The sequence below is a fragment of the Danio rerio genome, chromosome 4 (assembly GCF_052040795.2).
Source record: "Danio rerio strain M-AB ecotype USA chromosome 4, GRCz13ab, whole genome shotgun sequence".
Taxonomy (NCBI): Eukaryota; Metazoa; Chordata; class Actinopteri; order Cypriniformes; family Danionidae; genus Danio; species Danio rerio.
In genome coordinates, this window is record NC_141024.2 from 17,711,731 (window position 1) to 17,732,370 (window position 20,640).

The window sequence follows — 20,640 nt, forward strand, 5'->3', positions numbered from 1 at the left end:
AATATTTGACTCCCTATAGCACTGGTACAATATTCTTAAAGCAAGAATCCTTTCCTTTTATGTGTTTTTTAAATATTTAACATAATATATTAAAATATTTTTTACATTCTTCATTTCAGAAAAAAAAGGGACCGCTGTTCTCTTCAAGCCTTTGAAAAGGGAAACAAACTGTGACATTAGTTCAACACATGATTATTTCTTTTCAATCAAAATCTCTGAGTGAGCTAAGAATATTACAGTGTAAAGCACTGATACTGTGCAAATTAAAGAGAAATAAAGACATGCAATAAAACATGTTTTACATGACACAGGTCTGAAATGCACGAGTCTGGGATTGGAAAGACTTTAAAAACTTTTGAAATACAGTAAGAATGATATGTTCCCCAAAGCACATGCTGTCCATACATAGTGCACATTTGTATACATGGTTATTAAGGTTTAACAATAATTACAAAAAAAAGTTATACTACTTGCAGGTTATTGATTTAAAACATCTCAAATCCTCCTGTGATCCAACAATGAGAAATGAAGCACTGAAATCTGCATTTTAATTCAGTCCAGTCCATACCAGTCAACCTTTAGGTTGTAGCAGCAAACACATTTTGATCTGTTTGTTCATCTTTATTAATGACAGAATCTTTGGTGTCAAAAACATTTCTTGGTTCTACAAAGAACATCCACACAACCTTTTTATCCAACAAAAAGGTTCTATATATTGGAATAAATTTCTTTAGATTAAAAAATCCTCACGGTATGAAAAAAAGATTAATTTACAAACATTTCACTAAAATGTTCTTTAGAGAACCATAAAAGTTCTTCTATGGCTTTTGACACCTGTACGTAATTGCTTTTATTGCTGCTTGATTGTTAAACTTCAATAAGGAAGAGGCCAAAATCAAAAAGCCTATAACAGACTGTTTTTTTAAATATTTGACAACTTTCATCCTGCAGGGCAGACATGCAAGTGTTTGTATTTTTAGTCACTTACACTCTAAAAATGCTTAATTGTTTTAACCCAACATGGGAACAAACATATACAAAACCAACCAGTACAAATTTAGCCCAAAAGATTGGATTTGTCCACATTTTACCCGATTTGGTTAATAGCCCAGCATTTTAAAGTGTACTGTGCATAACCTCCAAAAAATTCTAGATGACTACAAAACGTTGTTCAAAAACTAATGTCCATTATCATCTCTCCAGTGCAGGAATCCAAAAACTTTCTTTAAAAAAAAACCTAGCTTAGATCTTTACAATGCCAGTCACTAATGTTTTTCATTTCTTTGCTTGTATTTACTTTATAAATACTGAGTGCGTTTACATGGACACCAATAATCTGATTTTAATATTATTAAGACAATACTCTGATTAAGTGATTTTTGATAACCTTAATCCGACTAAAGTCATAACTAAACAGAAATAAAATTAAGACCTGTGAAATATGCCAATTTTAGTTATTAAAAGGCAGTACAGAAATGTAAACACATTAATCAAACTATGTCTGTTGTGTCGGATTTTCGCCACATTTTGTGATAGGATAGTCTATACACACGGCTGTTTGACACTATTCTCTGCACCTACCGAGTCAGTGAAGGACCACAGACACCTTCATCGTGAAATGCGAAGGTTTTTTCTTATACAGCATGCAGTATCAAATTCCAAAACAACACGCTAGCAGTTCATACTCGCATCCAATATCTCGTTTGTTACAGGGACATGCATGAAATGTTCCTGAATGAAAGGAACTTACAAAAAGCAAGTCATGTATCATATTATTAATCATATTATTAATCATATTATTGTCTTTATCAGATTAAGGTAAATCATTCAATTACTGATGTCCATGTAAATGTAGTCTATGACAGAGTAAACAGGTACTTTGATAGATAGAACTAGAGACTTGACGTGTGCTGTACACACATACACTAACACAGTTGTACCTCTTCTCATCCCAAACACAAGCTCATCCACATCCTCCATCATGCCTGTAACTGTTTACAGAGCAGGACAAGTGTGTCCCCATAGCGATGAGCCAGTGGGGAAACTGAGGAGTCCCAGTGTTTAGAGTGCATGCAGGTGTTTCCAAAAGTAAAGAGGATACACACATAGACAAACAGATGCATACGGTGCATTCTTTAGACAGTCACTTTCCCTTTATGGATAAACACATAAACACTTCAGCTGTGTTTTCCAATAAAGGAAAGGAGGACGTTGCATCATGAGCGGAGGTCAAAAAGGTCACAACATCTAAAACAACTTTACGGCCCTACAACTTCCCTCTGCACTACATGATTTCCTGTCTGTGTGGGCTAAACACAGGCCGAACTTCCTTCAGATGCGCGCTGAGAGGAAGACAGGTCACAGGTCACACAAGCATACTCGTCCCTGCCCCACACACAGCTTGAACACGTTTGTGCAACAATATTTCACTGTTTAGACCACACAAAGAAAGCTACAGTCCCAGAAACATAAACCTTTATCAAGAGGCTGGTGACCTTTCAGTCCAGCCAGGATGTTGTTCAATGTGTAAATGTGTCAACTCGTCACCTACACAATACAGGTTCAAAGGGAAGTAGGATCTTTTGAAGAGAGATGAGATCGTGAGATATAAGTTTATTTTTAAAAACACTGTACATTCCAGACCTTTAGAAATAAATTTAGAAATCGGTCATCATTTAATCAGATTTATTTTTTTCCAATACTGTAGGAGTTTTTTTTCCCCTCTGTGTTGATAACCAAACACTTTCTGGTCCATACCACAACATGACAACTAGAATTGAAGTCTATACAGCTTGTATGTACATGTGTGTATATATATATATATATATATATATATATATATATATATATATATATATATATATATATATACACCCACCAAATTGATAAACAGCCGCACATTAACATGTCTCCGTAGTAACGCATATAATCATATCAACAAAACAGGATGTGTGCAAAGCAACTGGGATTAAAAGATCTGTTCAGCAATGTGATCATCAATCATCTTAAAATGTGATCAAGAATGAGTTTTACAAGTTTAAATAATTTTTAAATCAGTGCATGTTTGTAATGAATTACAGCGATCTTTCCGTCTTTATGATCACCACAGCCTCATGCCAGTACAATTATAAAAGAAGATGCTTCAATCATGGTTTGTGGACATTAAATCAGGTTTATTTTGCAAATTAACATACACAATATCCATACAGCAGTGGATATTAACATGTATGCTGTCACATTTGCAAAAACAGTGCAAAGTTAAACATGCACACAGAGTGTGTGTGTGTATGAGTGTGCTTGTCTGTAGCTATGTTTCCTATTGAATGAAAGACGTGCAAATAAAGCAGAGTTTCCATCTAACGAGTCAAAGGGAACAAAACAATTACTTTACGATTATCTGGCGCCAAATATCAACAGTAAAAACTAAATATGCTGCGGTAGGAGAAGCTGCGTGAATCTTTTCTTCATTTATTGACTTGCGCCTCAGACGGCAATCCTGACACGCAGTGAACACGTTTGTCATGGCATTTGAAGGCATGAGATGCGGAGGCGTCTTAGAATGACAAAAACAACGTTTTAGATGTTTTACAGTGTGCTCAGCCAGCTGGTTTGTCCATTCGCACACATTTTTATCATCACATGATCTCCTATAACAAAATCACATGGCCTTTTTTAATGCACATACTGGAATTTGTTCTGTAAAAGTGCAAATCTTTTCTTATCGAATAAAAAGTTTATCCTACTTAGTTTTGCGTTTATTTCTTGCGCATTTTCAAAATTTCAACCGGTTTTCAAACGGTTTTTCATGTGCATATCCAAAATGTGCATAAAAATAGCTGGATGGAAACATAGCTAGTGTGTGTGAACTTTGTAACAACATTGTGTGTGACTAATCGAAAGGCTTAAACTAATTCCACAACAAATACATCAAATAATCATTGGGAAGGTTCTTACTGTAGTATTTTTTACAAAATGTTACATTTGCTTCCTTCATGTCTGTCACTGAGCTGTTTATCTGACACAGCCAAGGCGGAGATTGAGGCACACTCTACCAGGCAAGTGAAAACGGTGGGTAGGGAGAACTAGCATTAAAAGGCACATGCAACAAAAACAGCTACAAGATGCTCAGAGCTGAAAATTACAAACTTCTGAAATAAAATAATCTGATGGGTGTTTTGAGCTGAAACTTTACAGACACATTCTGGAGACATTAAAGACTTACCTTAAATTTAGAAAAAGGTGTAAAATAGGTGCCCTTTAAACAATACTTGACCCAATAAATTAAATAAGTTAAAGAATAGGCAGAACTTTTCCTTCTCAAGAGTATTAGCAGCACATTTTAAGTTAATAAAGAAGATATTATATATACACATATACACGCCAAAGTGCCATATTCAAGTAAGAATCTGCATTGGCACCGTATAAAACAGTTTCTGACCAGTGGCCAGTAATAATTTTTAATTAATTATAATAATGCCATGATTTAGAGTGTGATTATGACATTATACGCATACCTCAAGGGGAAAGGATGATAAAATGATAAAATAATTTATGATTATGGCTCCTTTAAAAACACACACATTCCTGTCATTCTCCGAGCTTGGCTATCTTTCCTGGACAGTGTCAACAGAAAACCCATATGTCATTTAATATGAAGGTCTGCGAAGCATGCACTTGAGTGTATTTGACAGGAAAGAAAAAAAAACAATCTGATTTTAGGAGTGTGGCTGTTTCCAGTTGACTGCATCAGCAGCTGAGTAGCTCTGCAGTGACCCGTGTGTGTGTGTGTGTGTGTGTGTGTGTGTGTGTGTGTGTGTGTGTGTGTGTGTGTGTGGACAGGGTACAGGCTGCCCTCAGAGAAACGGTCATGGGGCAACTCTCAGCTGCCCTGCATTGTTGCTGCAAACACACAAAGCACACAGCCTGGCCCTCCAGCTGGCCCTGTGCCCCCTCCCTGTGGCCCTGTCCTCGCTCTCCATCTCAGTCTCTCTCTTTTTCTACTTCTCTTGCTCTCCATTTATTCTGATAACCATGACCCTGCTCTCTGTATAATCACTACACCTCCTCAACCGAAAAAAAGCCAACCAACTCATTGCGAGAACAAATGCAACCACGTTTTAGGGTGCAATTTTAATAGGTTACTGGAGTTCTGACTTCAGAAGACTGTAAACAAAAATAGATAAAAACATTTAAAGAGCTGATTGACCCCACAGTGAAAAATCCTCTTCATTTATTCACCCTTGTGTCATTAGAATTAATTAACTAGGTTCGTTTAAACCTAAGGTCCATAATCACGCAAAAAGTCTTGGAGTTATTTTTGACACTAAGTTTGACAAGCAAATAAATCCAGTCGTCAAAAGTGGTTTCTATCAATTAAGAAACATTGATAAACTAAAGTCTTTTCTGTCTTTTAAGGAGTTGAAAACTACCATCAACATTTTTTATTATGTCCAGATTGGCCTTCTGTATTCAGGAGTTTCACATGCTTCAATTGTACGCCTGTAGCTGGCTTAAAATGCAGCCGCTGGGCTTTTAACTGCAACAAAACAAAATTCTAGTCTCTCACCAGTTTTATCCTCCATTTAAAGGTTCCCAGTTCAATTTAGAATTCAAAACGAGTTATTGTCATTTGTTTTTAAAGGTTTGAATGGTCTGGCACCTACTTACATTGGTGAGCTTCTTAACTGGCATACTTCATTGAGGCCAATGAGGTCGGAAAACCTGTATCAGCTAGATGTTACCAAATCATGGTTAAAATCAAAAGGAGACAGGGTTTTTTCTGTCACGGCCCCTCATCTGTGAAATGATCTGCCTTTACATATCAGATCATTTTTTAAAAGACTCATTCAACAAAATCATCTTCTGTCTCTTGCTTTTGATTGTAATGAATTAATTTTAATTGGTTTTACATATTTTGTTTAAGTTATAAGTATAGATTTTGTATGTTGGTTGTTTTTTAAAAAGCTTTTTGGCCAACATTGTTATTTTTAAATGTGCACTATAAATAAATAAAAGAAACAAACAAACCCTCATGTCATTACAAACCAATGTTTGTGATCAATGCTTATACTGTATGTGCATAAATGGTAAAAGCGGTCCATCTCAAAATTGATTGAGCCTCTTCAGAAAAACATTTGAATTTATCTTCTGAATTGTTGAAGAACTAGATGAAGAGAGTTGAGATTACATATTTAATTTAAAATATTTTAATTTGTGTAAAATAGATTGAAAAATATGGAAAATAAAAATTTTCTAATAGATTTGGAATCGACTGTAGAAAACAATCTCCTCTTTATATGTACCAGACATTTTCTTATGGAACATATTACAAGACTCAATAAAATTAAAGTAAATAGAAATAGAATAGATACCGAATGACACAAAGGTCAATAAATTATGACATTTGTCATTTTGAGGTAAACTAATTTGACTTATATTAGAAATTTAATGTTTATGGAAACAAGGAAACCACTTGGTCCATTGGTCCAAAGGTTAGTCTAGTTATCCCATCATCAGTTGAATTTCCTCAGTAAATCAGTTTCAATTAAAGCTTATGTGCATGTTTTTATCTGCTAAAAATGATCAGATATTTAAAATTTTTGTGCATTCTAGTGTTTGTTATGTAATACCCTCAAATATGTAATATATAGAAAACAGAAACAATGTAAAGTAACAGTAGCTGTAAAAACTCCTTTTGCTCTCAATCTCAAAGGTTAAGATCCGAACTGAGCACTTACTGTAGTAAGTCTTTCTTAGGGCGCTACAATTGGCTGATGGCAGCTGTGGTGGCCTGGGATAGGGCACTTCATTGGCTGACTGCTATAGTGTAGCCATGGAAACTACTAGCCTATGATAACCATGATTAGAGGTGTCATGATGACAACAATACGGCACAGAGTGATAATGTGTCTTTGATGAGCACATCGCAGCCATTGTGAAAGAGTAATTGATTTGTTTACCAATACGACAGACTTTGCTTGTGTCGGGCGACAACAATGGGTGTCCTTGCACAAAAAAAAATAGGGGAAGAAAACGAGTAAAAATAGGAACTGACCTACAAAGGATGTGAAAGAGATGAGTGCTGCTCGTCTTCAGACCATAAACCCATTGGTGAGGAGCTGAACCCTGGGGATGAGAAACAGAGGAGAAAGGTGAACAAAAAAGAGGTGAGGAGGAGAGCATTAAAGAAATAGTTCCCCAAAAATGAAAATTAAAGATGACATACTAAAAGACTCTATTTGAGAATCATGGTGCAGCCACCAAATACTAATTAATTGCCATGTTTAATCTTTATATTTTGCCACTAGTCTTCAAACCACTAGATTTTACCCATGTAAATTTACATTTATTGTAAACTGTATCATTTAGCAGATGTCTTTATCTAATGTGACTAATAAATGAGAACAATAGGAGCAATCAAACAAGGAAAAGAGCAAGAGATATGTACTGTAAGTGCTTTGACAATTGTTAATGCAATGACAGTTATTTTAATTAGCTTTTATATATAATATAATAAAGTTTTAGCAGGAACACCTTTTGATTGATACATTTTAATAAGTACAGGTCAGCGTGTTGTTTTACTTAACCAATAAGTAGGCCCAGACGGAATCTGCGCTTGCAGAATTCCGCAGATTTTTAGCCCATCATTGATTCTGTTTATTTACTTGTGTAAATGTGTGTAAATTTATATTTATTCAGTTTTTAAAATAATTTCAGTATAATTATTGACTAATATAAAATGTTCATATAGCTTATATCCAATAGTTTTGTAAAGTAATATTTTCTGTCTTTTAGTAGATATATTATATAGAATTTATTTGTTTACCAATTAAACTGGATCTAATTGGATTTGCAATGTAAACATTAAATACAAGTTAAAAATGTATTACTTTTTAGTTCATATATAAAGGTTTTAGTTTTGATACTCCCAAAATCATTCCGTATAAATCCGCAGGTTTTTAACAAAAAGTTCTGCGCAGAAATAGCAAAAAATGCCTACAGATTCCGTCTGGCCCTACTAATAAGTGCATGAAAGCATGCCGTTTATTTTTTTTATATACATTAATATATCTGTAACACAAAAAGTTACTCCGATATAAGTTACAGAATTTGAAACATAGACATAAAATTTTTATATAAGATCAAATGAATCACCGTATGTTTGACCTATGAATTTTTAAGAATGTCCATACTGGTTTTTATGTTATATTTATATCACTGATGTCAAATACGATTTTCATAGAAACATATTTTCATGACAGGTCTGATCAACACAAAGTAATCTGATTACTTTCCAAGCTACTTTATTACAGCAAAATGTATATGCTATATTTATGGTGTTGCTTGTCCCATTTAGGAGATTAGCAGCCTCGTCTGCACTCGCTTTTAAATGGAAAGCATTGTGATAATGTATCTTTTGTGTATAAGTAAGAGGTTTTAAACATTACAATTCTTAAAATGTTTTAATCTAAAAGAAGACTTGATTTATAATGTAGTTTTGCTTGTAATGTAAATGCCTTTAGTTTTAACAATGTTTAGTGATTAGAATGTTTAATGTTATTCATTATAAAACAAGACAAATATTATATGTAAAAAAATATATGTCACAATGTTTACTTTTAGGTTAACTTTGTTTTTAAATTTTCTAAGATATTGAACAGCTGTGCAGATGCAGAATCGAATAGATCCACAGAGAGCCTTTCAACAAGTGGGAAATAAAAGTGCATGTTCACACACTGACATACACACATACATGTGGGATTGAGTGGGACTGAGTGAATGTGCGTGTTCACCTGTGTGTTAAGAGCTCTGTTCTAATCTTTATGGTAATAAACTCTGGCGGCTACTTGGCTGCCAGCTCTGCAGATCAGGCTTTAATAGAAAATAAATGTGTTTGCTGAGAAAGGGGAAGAGTCACTTGAAATAGGACTAATGTATTCCTTATTGAGTTGAGTGTGTATGTGTGTGTGTGTATGTGTGTTGCCACCGGGTCAAGTGAAGCTGGGTGATGCTTATGAGCCTCTCAACTAGAAGCAATCACACAAAAACACAAGGCTTGTAACCTGACACATGATTTGTGTCATTCACATTGACAATTTATATAAATTAATGTTTGTTAGGGTGAGCACTGCAAATATGATTGTGAAGGGTTTTAAAAAAAAGTTTATGCTTATACTTTAAAGGGTGTTTAAAAAAAAAAAAAAAAAAAAAAAACAGGTGACCTATTACATAACCTTTTTAAACTGGTGCATCATAAGACATTTTTAAAATCCCAATAGAGAAAACCAGACCATATTTGGGACTAATATCATAAAAAATAAGAGGATGGAGACTTTTGTTTTAGTGAGCAACCTTTTTTAACCTAGTTTCCAGTATTCCTTTAACCTCTTTTAGGAAAGTCATTGGAAAAACCCTGGTGTGTTAATGGGTTTATTACAACTATATATATATATATATATATATATATATATATATATATATATATATATATATATATATATATATATATATATATATATATATATACACACAAATTGCATCCGGAAAGTATTTATAGTGCTTCACTTTTTCCACATTTTTCTATGTTAAGGCCTTTTCCAAAATGGATTAAATTCATTTATTTTCTCAAAATTCTACACACAATGGCCCATAATGACAACGTGAAAAAATATATTTTTTAAATTGTTGCAAATTTATTAATATAAAAAAAGCTGAAAATCACATCAATCACAAATCACAAAATCACAGAATTCACAGCCTTTGCTGTGGAGCTCTAAATTGAGCTCAGGTACATTCTGTTTCCGCTGATCATTTTTTGAGCTGTTTCAGCAGCTTAATTAGAGTTCACCTGTGGTAAATTCAGTTGATTGGACATGATTTGAAAAGGCATACTCCTGTCTTGTCAGCGCATGTCAAAGCACAAACCAAGCATAAAGACAAAAGAATTGTCTGTAGACCTCTGAGACAGGATTGTCTCGAGGCACAAGGCTGGGGAAGGTAACAGAAAAATTTCTGCTGCTCTGAAAGTTCCAATGAGCACAGTGGCCTCCAGCATCCATAAGTGGAAGATGTTTGGAACAACCAGGACTCTTCCTAGAGTTGGCCGCCCATCTAAGTTGAGTGATCGGGGTAGAAGGGCCTTACTCAGGAAAGTGATCAATAACTTGATGGTCACTCTGTCTGAGCTCCAGCGTTCTTCTGTGGAGAGAGGAGAACCTTAAAGAAGGAAAACCATCTGTGAAGCAATCCACCAATCAGGCCTGTATGGTAGAGTGGCAAGTGATGATGCCAAAAGGCATCTATAGGACTCTCAGACCATAAGAAACAAACTTCTCTTGTCTGATGAGACTAAAATTGTCTAAAATGAGACTAAAATTGAACTCTTTGAGTGAATGCCAGGCGTTACATTTAAAGAAAACCAGACACCGCTCATTATCAGGCTAATACCATCCCTACAGTCAAGCATGGTGGTGGCAGCATCATGCTGTGGGGATGTTTTTCAGCAGCAGGAACTGGAAGACTAGTCAGGATAGAGGGAAAGATGAATTCAGCAAAGTACAGAGACATTCTTAATGAAAACCTGCTTTAGAGTGCTCTTGACCTCAGACTGGGGTGACGATTCATCTTCCAGCAGCAACAATGACCCAAAACACACCGCCAAAATATCAATGGAGTGGCTTCACAACAACACTGTGAATATCCTTGAGTGGCCCAGCCAGAGCCCAGACCTAAATCCTATTGAACATCTCTGGAGAGATCTGAAAATGGCTGTATACCATCGCTTCCCATCCAACCTGATAGAGCTTGAGAGGTACTTTAAAGAGGAATGAGCAAAAATTCCCAAAGACAGGTGTGCCAAGCTTGTGGCATCATATTTAAAAAGACTTGAGGCTCTAACTGCTGCCAAAGGTACATCAACAAAGTACTGAGCAAAGGCTGTGTGAATACTTACGTACATGCGATTTTTCAGTTTTTTTTTTAATTTTTATAAATTTGCAACAATTAAAAAAAAATTTTTCCCATTGTCATTATGGTGTATTGTGTGTAGAATTTTGAGGAAATAAATAAAATTAATCCATTTTGTAATAAGGATGAACTGTATATCTTGTAATCAGTGCAAATCAAAAGTGGTTCTTCAGCTAATGAATTTAAAATGCTGTCACAATCAATAACTGTTAGAGGTTTGTAATGCTATCCAGTCATTTGAATCGTAATTAAATCAGATTTTTTTATTTATTCTTGTTTTACATTTATCAGGACTCTGTGGTGTCAATGATGAAACTATGTTTTACCTCAATATAATAATTATAATAATCAGTTTTTTCAATTCAGTATCAAGGTATTGAGTTATGATTTTTTAAAAGAAAAGTTAATATTTTAGCTGATATTTTTCTCTATTTAATTAATTGTTTAATTTTTTTCAAAACTAATTAACTTAATTAACATATTAAATTGACAATATTGTTAAAATAATGATTAATTTTTTTATTAAATATTAATAAACTGTACTAAGTAAGAGATTAAGTATATCCAGGTGGTTGTTTCGCAGAATAAAACACAACAGGCGTATCGTTAAAGTAGAAGACTGAAGAGGGTTTATTCTATAAAGAAGCATTTGAATGAACTTTATCCCTTACTTTATTCAGTTTATTTTGTAAAATAATATGAATATGATAAAAATATAAATCTGTAAGTGGAGGTATGTATATGGATGTGAATGTATTCACTGACGGTCAAGATGATAGAAAAGTACCCAGATAAGTCTGTGTTATTAAATTCAGCAGATCATATTTGAGAATAACATAGCTTAGATTTCCATGACTGACCAATCAGAATCAAGTATCCCAGACGTCCATGTTATAATATTTACAAACATTAATAACTATTTATTTCAAAAATTTCTTGTGGCTATGTTACACGCCCCCACAGTCCGTTTCCATTTGTCTTAAGTTGAAATAAACTTCACTCAGATGCACAAACAACATCAAGCATGTGCACACAAGATGCTCTCTATTACACACACATGTGGCTCGCACAAAAGCAATCGTGCACTACACACAAAGTGCACAAAGTCATAACCGGCGAACGAAGCTCCATTCAGTCCTGCTTTAAAAAGGTCACCATTTTCTCTGGCTAAGCGCCCTGTGTCTATTGATAATTTTATGCATAAACAAATGGCAAATTTGTGCCACATAAATATGTATTAGCAATTAATAATGTCCCGCGTCTGTGGCGATGCCAGGTGCATGCGAAATCAGCACGGGCACTCTGCAGAGCTGGTGCCTTTGTTTTCCTCCAGCTCTCTCAGGGTTGCCACAATAGGCATACAATAGATGCACAATGGGCACCCGTAACAGGGCACCGTGCCCCTGAGACAACGCCAGGCTCCCTGAATGAGCCACCATCACCTGGGCAGAGCCAAAACAATGCAGGCATCACCAGACAGCTACGGGGGTATTATTGAATTAGCAGCCGCGCTGTGATTAAGGGTTTAGAGGGGCATTTAGTGCTTTTGCTTTTTAAATAATGCTGAATTTGACGACTGAGGGAGCCAGGAAAATGCCGGATGCATGTGTGTGTGAGTGTTTGACAGAAAGATTGAATATAAAAAAACTACCCAGGCATACACACATGCAAGCACACCTGTTCATCAGCAGAAACACCTGGAAGCTGTCTGTCCCACTTTTACCTCTATGTCACAGAGATCTCTATGTCACCGTGAGCTGCGCAAATAAACAGGTCGGTTCGGTGGGGCAGGATCTTTCAGGACATCACAATGCCATCATTGTGTCCCACAGACAGGGTTGAGGGATGAGAAGGACAGAAAGCGCAGCTCTTCTTTTCCTCTAGTGTTTAATAGGATCAGATAAACACAATGGCTCTGATAAAGTGCCCGGCTAACATCATACTGAGATTGAGAGAGAGAGAGAGAATTAAAGGGTAGAATGGGGGATTGTGAAAGCATTTGTATCAGACATAGCGGATGACAGGGGGGCTTATTTAGGGAAAGAAGAGGATTACCAGTCGCCAGCCTGCGGTTGTGCTCCGCTTCGACTCTCTATAATCACTGTGATCATAAGACCAGCACAATTCAGCTCCGCTAATAATGCGCTCACACATACGCACACATCTGCCTATTCATTTCAGCTCTAATGCAATAATAGCCCTGAAACATCTGGTAATGAAAGTCGCTGGAATCAAGATGGGCGGATTTGGCGACATCTGTCCCTTCATGGGCTCCAACCTGCTCTAGGAGTTCAGGCTTAAAGGCGATGTGAAATCAGAATTGACCCTATTTATCGGCTTAACGGATATTTATGGTCCTATTGTGCACAGTTATTACCTACTGAGCATCAGTGCATTTCATTCTGTATAAAAATATAAGCTAAATGTACTGCCGTTCGCTTATTATTAAATGTCATAACATCCAAATTCTTTCTGAAATAACTTTTTTTTTCTGCAGACATTATCTAAGCCATGCAGGCTACTGAACAAGCATCTTGTCACATTTGACCTTATCTTACAGTTTCTGGGTTAAACACATAGAAAAAATACAGCGCATCCGGAAAGTATTCATAGCGCTTCACTTTTTCCACCATTTTTATGTTAGGGCCTTATTCCAAAATTGATTAAATTAATGTATTCCCTCAAAATTCTACACACAATAGCCCATAATGACAATGTGAAAAGAGATTTTTTGAAATTGTTGCAAATTTATAAAAAATAAAAAACCTGAAAAATCACATGTACAGAAGTATTCACAGCAACTCGTCTGACGACACTAAAATGAAACCCTTTGGAGTGAATGCCAGGCGTTACGTTTGAAAAAAAAAAAAAACAAGCACGTAGCATGTACAGAGACATCCTGAATGAAAACCAGCTTTAGAGTGCTCTTGACCTCAGACTGGGGTGACAGTTCATCTTCCAACAGGACCATGACCCAAAGCACACCGCCAAAATATCAAATGAGTGGCTTCACAACAAGTTGGCGAATGTCCTTGAGTGGCCCAGCCAGAGCCGAGACCTAAATCCTATTTAACATCTCTAGAGAGATCTGAAAATGGCTGTACAACATCGCTTCCCATCCAAGCGGATAGAGTTTGAGAGGAACTGCAAAGAGGAATGGGCAAAAATTCCCAAAGACAGGTGTGCCAAGCTTGTGGCAACATATTTAAAAAGACTTGAGGCTGTAATTGCAGCCAAAGGTGCATCAACAAAGTACTGAGCAAAGGCTGTGAATACTGACGTACATGTGATTTTTCTTTTTTTTCTTTAACAAAAAGATCATTGGGGGGTCATTAAGGGGTATTATGTGTAGAATTTTGAGAAAACAAATGAATTTAATCAATTTTAGAATTAGGCTGTAACATAAAAAAAATTGAAAAAAAGTGAAGTGCATAAAGTGAAGTGCTACAGTATGAATACTTTCCAGATGCACTGTACTGTATGTGTTTGGAAGAAATGTTTTCAATAGGAAGTCACTGGAATTTATAACACATCAACACAAACCAGTGTAATCACAAAACTTTAAGAAGAAAACTGCTATTTTGTCATTTAAATGCACTGAATGGTAGAATTTATTAGAATTCTAAGAATTTTAATAGCTATCGTATTGTGAATTTTCCTAGCCATAAAAATAAAAAAGCACTGTGTCCATACCACATTTAAGATTAATCCATTAAAATTTAATACTTGCATGTTACTGTATATAAATAATAACAATTGTTCAAGCTGGAATCCGCTTTAGCAGATTTGTTTTTCCATAGTAAAGACATTTCATCTCAGAGCACCAAATGACAATATCAAACTCTGCCATGTTATCTCATGTTTGGACTCAAGATGTTTCGGGAATTGATCAGTCAGTTCTAGGAGGTAACTATACAGAATCTTTTACTAATCTCTCTCATTCAGGTGTTTGTAAAACTATTAAAGCAACATTTGAGATAGTGTGCGAACAGATAAGTTGGCCAAGCTAGCCAATGACAACCTTTGCTAAGGCAAAGTAACATGACTTTTTAGTGTTCCATTGAGCTTTTTATTTATTTATTATCCTGAAATTTAAACAAACAAACAAACAAGCAAACAAACAAACAAATAAATAAATAAATAAATAAATAAATAAATAAATAAATAAAATACATATTGGTACCAAACTTCAAATTGGTCAGCTAATCACTTTCGGTCAATGTTGTTGGCTAACCAGTTCTGGTTTTCCACTCAATTTTTTAGCACTGAACAAGCCATTTCACTAAAAGTGCATCACATTACAGCAGTAAATTTGGTTATGCTGAGCTGAGCACTGACATCCATCAAGATTGAGGTACGGATCAACAAACACAATGGCGACCCAAAGCTAGATGGATGGATTGCTCCAGACCTTCAGGGTTCAATTACCTGAGCACCCCCTTTCCTAATTTTTCTCCCCCACTTCCCTTAGAGTCCTTTACCCAGTCTGAGGCTTTGAGGGCAACTTCCTGTCCCACTAACTAGGGTTCACAGGAGGGGAAGAGGAATGACACGGTGCCCATGAAAGAGCCATTGTTCACTGAGGTGGTCCATGATACTGTGCGAGGGGAGGTGGCTAATCACAAGGCGGGCCACAACGCAGGGGTAAATATTTATCTGCTGGGATGTAAACGACGGATCATGTAATTTAGCAACAGGCCGTTCCTTCCTGCATGGTGATGATGTTTAGTCTTGGTTTAGGGAGGCGAGGGGTGTTAGTCATTCTGATCAGGATTTGCCACATCTCTGACATAGCAGCAGTTGATTATCACTGACGCGTCTTCACACCAAAACACATGATATTAAATGTGTGAGTGATTAAGTGGAGTTGATCAAAAGTTTTTTTCAACTATAAATATTTGCAAGATGTTTTTATGAGATTGTTTTTATGTATCTAATTATTTTAATTAGTCTGTGGGAGTTTCTAATGTTGGGTCATGCCATACACTTTAAATGGATTAAATTGGAAGCCTATGTAATTTTATTGTTGATTATGACTATTAAGAATCTAAGCACCACTATATTGTGTGTTAAAAAAACATTAAAAGGACCTTCCCAAAATTTCCTGTGCAGTTAAAAATGTTTCTGCCACAAGTACTGGCGAATGGTCCAGTGTACATTCGCATGAATGATATTAACATTAATGTGTTTATAAAACACATTTTCCACAATCACTTTTACAAACACCTCAACAATGCAAAAAAAAAAACAACAACAACAAAAAACAGAAAACAAAACAAAACAACAACACTTGTTTACTTTTCATTGCTCTGTTTGTACTCTAATCATTTGAACCTTCACCCAAGTGTACAGTTCAACAGTTTGGCTGATGCAAGTAATGTCCAGCAGGCCAGGAAACAACAAAACATCTCAGATCACAGCTTCTCCTTATCTGATATCAACAGATTTCTCCAGATATTACCATGCACACCCCATCAGAGTGATTATATGGGGTATAAGATATCATGCCTAGGTTGCTTACCGGTCAAAGTCAAAGCCAACCCAACCCAAAAAAAGTCGAAAAAAATATATAAAAAATAAAATAGTTTTAGCTTTTGTCTCTAGTTTGATTATTTCTCAATCAGTCCTGACCCAGTTAGTGTTCATACAGCCATTCTTAAGAATGAACCCAAAGATACAAAACCACCACCACCAACAACAACAACAAAAGTTGGTGATTTATGACATCTTTTTGTGACAGATTATCCTAAACAACTGGGTTGAAAACTGTTGTTGTAAGATATACAGGTGACTACATTTATCAGATGAAAACTCATGAAGAGCTTATAAATGTGTAAAGTTGTTCATTTCATCAACGAAAATGGCTTGATACAAACAGAAAAACACCAGTGAAATGACTCAATGGGCATGCTCCTATCTGCTAATGAATCAACAGCGCAATGCAGGCAATTACCATAATAAAATAATGTTGGTTAGTTTTTATCTTTTTGACTACATTTTAGACTCATCTTTATTTGTTTACAATAATGTGTTGTTCATTCATTAGATGAGCAGACCAGATCATGTGCATTTAATCATGCTACTTGCTAATGTAAATAAATAGAAGGGATTTGTGTGCATCAAGCTACAGTATAGGCGATGTACAGTTTTCACCCTTATATTTATTGACAACATTAACACTGTTGTAAAGGATTATAAACATCACTAATTGTTCTGCCTTCACAAACGATTAAAGATCTATTGACATGCTTCTGACACCTGTAATTTTGAATGGTTCGTTTATCTCTTTAGTCCATGTTGCTTTCATATTTCAGCAGACTCATCTTTAATTTGGTGTGCTTCAAAGTTCATATGGCTGCATTCACACTTATGAACTGCACAAACAGAGCAATCAAACCAGCCAAGTGTGAACACACAGCTTAAGACTTAAGACAATAATCTAGTCTGCACATATGACTCCCAGATTGCTCCTTCAATGCAAGTCAATTGGATATTTTTGGTGTCCACTTGATGAAAACTGTCAGATTTTGAAAAATAGTTATTAAAATCAGCACAAGACAACTTACAAACCATCTACACACATAAAAAATACTAGCTGTCGTGTCAATGCCATGAGGCTCGGTGATGAGGTGAAAGAACTCCAACACTTAAAAATAGTGTGTGACAAGCTCAATTAAGTCACCTAAACCTCCTCGTATCCACATTCATCTTTCTGTCAACATTTTTATCTGTAGACATGTTTTACTTTGTCTGTTGAAAAAACATTCTGTATACCGTATTCTTTCTCTGTCAATGTCATCACCACCTCTGCTATTTTTCTCTCTTCTAACTTCATTTTTTTTCCTTTGCTCTCCTCCTCACCTTTACTTCCTTCCTTTCTTGGTAACTTTATCTTCTCACACCTTCATTCTTCTTCAACTCTTAATTCAGTAACTTCAAAAATCTTCCCATTCGCTCCTTTACTTTCTTCCCTCTCTTGCCTCTGTGATTGTGTATACAAGAGCATTTATGTTTAGGACTTTCCATAAATTGACAGCTGTTTAACACTGTGAATTGTGGTAGGATGCTGAAACATAAAATTATATCTTTCCTCTATCTCCCTCTCTCTTTATTTGTTAAGGTAAACATAAAATCAAACACAAATGTACTAAGCTATTAAAATCGGTGCATACATATCGATAGACATGATATACAATACCACTGAAAATTTAGGAGACTTTTTTATGTTTTTAAACTCTATGGACTGGCATTTCTAAATAAATAAATATACAAAATTGAAACTAAAAAGTTATTAAAACAATTCTGATATTATAATAATATTATAATATTTATAATATTTTTTTTTTCTAATCATTGTGTTTCTCTGGATTTTTGACATATTTACAGTTCAAGAGTTCACACTTAGCTGATGATTTACAAAGCTTATTTGGCATGCTGTCCCGGGAGAGAGCCCCGAGCTCAAGGGCTCCTCGAGCCCGGGGCTTCCTCCCGTTGGCAGAGCAAGAAGGGAGCCTGAGCTCGGTGGATCTCAGAACTCCCCTGCCGCTGTAGCTAAGGGAACGTAAGGAATTAGACCAGCTTGATTGTTAAGTATGTTGAATGTCTTTGGATGGTGGGAGGAAACCGGAGAGCCCGGGGAAAACCCACGCGGACACGGGAAGGACATACAAACTCCCCACAGAAACACTCACCGGTCCTATCGAACTAGGACCGGCAGTATTCTTGCTGTGTGGTTCACAGTGCTAACCACTGGACCGCCGTGCCGCCCAATTACAGGTAAAGGAGGAGAATAGGGGAGGAGGGGGGTTTCTTCCAAACGAAGATAAAGTGAACTGGAAACTTAGACTATTTATGGTGCCTTAGGGCTCATATGATTGGAAGATTAGTGATTAGCAAATGCGAGACTGGACGTGATAAATCATAAGCACGTGATCCTCTCGAAATTAGTTTATGAATAAACTTCACTTAATTGTCATCAATGCAATGCATGCATAGCACCAAAATAAAAAAATAAAACATTATTATATAATTTTTTTTTCAAAATACACAACACGTAAAACACAAATTGTCCTTTTGCTCATTACAGTCATTTTGCATTAACAGGGTTTCAGTGGAATGTTAAAAAGTCTTAAAATGTCTACCATTTTAAAAACTTAATGTTAAAAATTTTTAAATTCACTTAATTATTGTCTTTTACATCTTAAATTATTTTAAACAAGTTTTCCTCTTTCTCTGTCCATGTAAAGCTATCCAATGCACTCACCAAAAATACCAACAATCTCAAAAAACTTTCAACAAAACTCTAATTTTACCTATATGTTTTTTTTTTTTTTTGTAAAAAGAAAAAGAAGAAGAAGAAACGTTATGTTGAAAAAAATGTGTATGTATAAAACTAGGGTTTGCTTGTTTTGACAGATTATTTAAAATATATATATATTTTTTGGATGGTGCAAGTAAAAAAAGCTTATCTAAAGTCCAGCGAAGAGCACATTAATTATATGCAGGTCCAAATGCTTACACATTGCTTAATACACACAGGATGTACTGCAATACACAAATATCTTTACATATGAAAAGAATAAAGGAATAAATGTTACAAAAATTAATTACATAGATATAAAAAAACATTATCTCCATGCTTCTTCATCTTGCAGGGCTTTTTTCATTTTATTCATTACAATTAGCATTTTTATAATAATGTTATATTCTTAGCAGTATTATTTATTATTTGCATATTTATATTTGTTTTAATTAAAACAAATTTAGATTTGTCCACTTGTCGAATTTTGGAGAGTATGCATCACCATATGGGGCATAAGAATAGGACTTTATTCATTTTATTTATTTATTTGCTAGAAATTAAAACTGAATTTAGAACTAGTTTTTTATAAATTAAATACATAGGCTTATGGATGTCTTCAGTGGAGTGCGTACAACACCAATTCCTTATCCACAAACGTAAAGGAGTAAAGAGTAAAAGTAAAGAGAAAGTAAAGAGGCCAAATGGATAAGGCTCATTTTTTATCTTCACACTTCAGATGGTCTGTTAAACTGTTTTCTCACTAGAGCGTTCAGTTTGACCATTCAGTTTTTCCACTTACAAAGTCCGCCATGTAAGTAGCAACTGCGCCACGGCGTGACGCAACTGACTCTTAAGGGGAATGAGAGATGAAACTCTGATTGGTTTAATGCAGGTTTTGCTCAAAACACACCCATAACTCATTAAACACAATTCTGTTAGACCATGCACCAGCGCAAACTGTATTTTTTTGTCCTTGCTTATGTGCCATGCACTTTAGACCTTGTGTCTAGATCATTAAAATAGAGCCCATTTTGTATTTACAGGGGGATCTTAAAAAAGTCTTAAATTGTCATAAATTAAAAAAATTAAATTCACAGAATTATTGTCTTTTAGGTCTTAAATCATTTTGAACAAGTCTTACTCTTCCTCTGTCCTTCCTCTCTACCCAATCCAATCCAATCCAATCCAATCCAATCCAATCCAATCCAATCAAAAATACCAACAATCTAAAAAAAAAAAACCTTTCAACAAAACTCTATTTTGTTGTAAATATAACTCTATTTACCAATATGTTGTTGTTTTTAATTGAAGAAATGTTATGTTGAAAACAATGTGTATGTATACAACTAGGGTTTGCTAGTTTTAACAGATTT

General features: G+C 35.3%; 1 protein-coding gene across 32 annotated transcripts in view; it reads right to left on the reverse strand.

Moving 5' to 3' along the window:
* Positions 1-20,640, reverse strand: part of sox5 (SRY-box transcription factor 5) — a 234,830-nt gene that overhangs the window by 177,405 nt on the left and 36,785 nt on the right. For all 32 annotated transcript variants that reach the window (XM_087247440.1, XM_087247432.1, XM_087247422.1 and 29 more), the window contains one exon: positions 7,055-7,125. The gene's annotated coding sequence lies outside the window, so the exon portion shown is untranslated. The remainder of the gene's footprint in view (positions 1-7,054; positions 7,126-20,640) is intronic.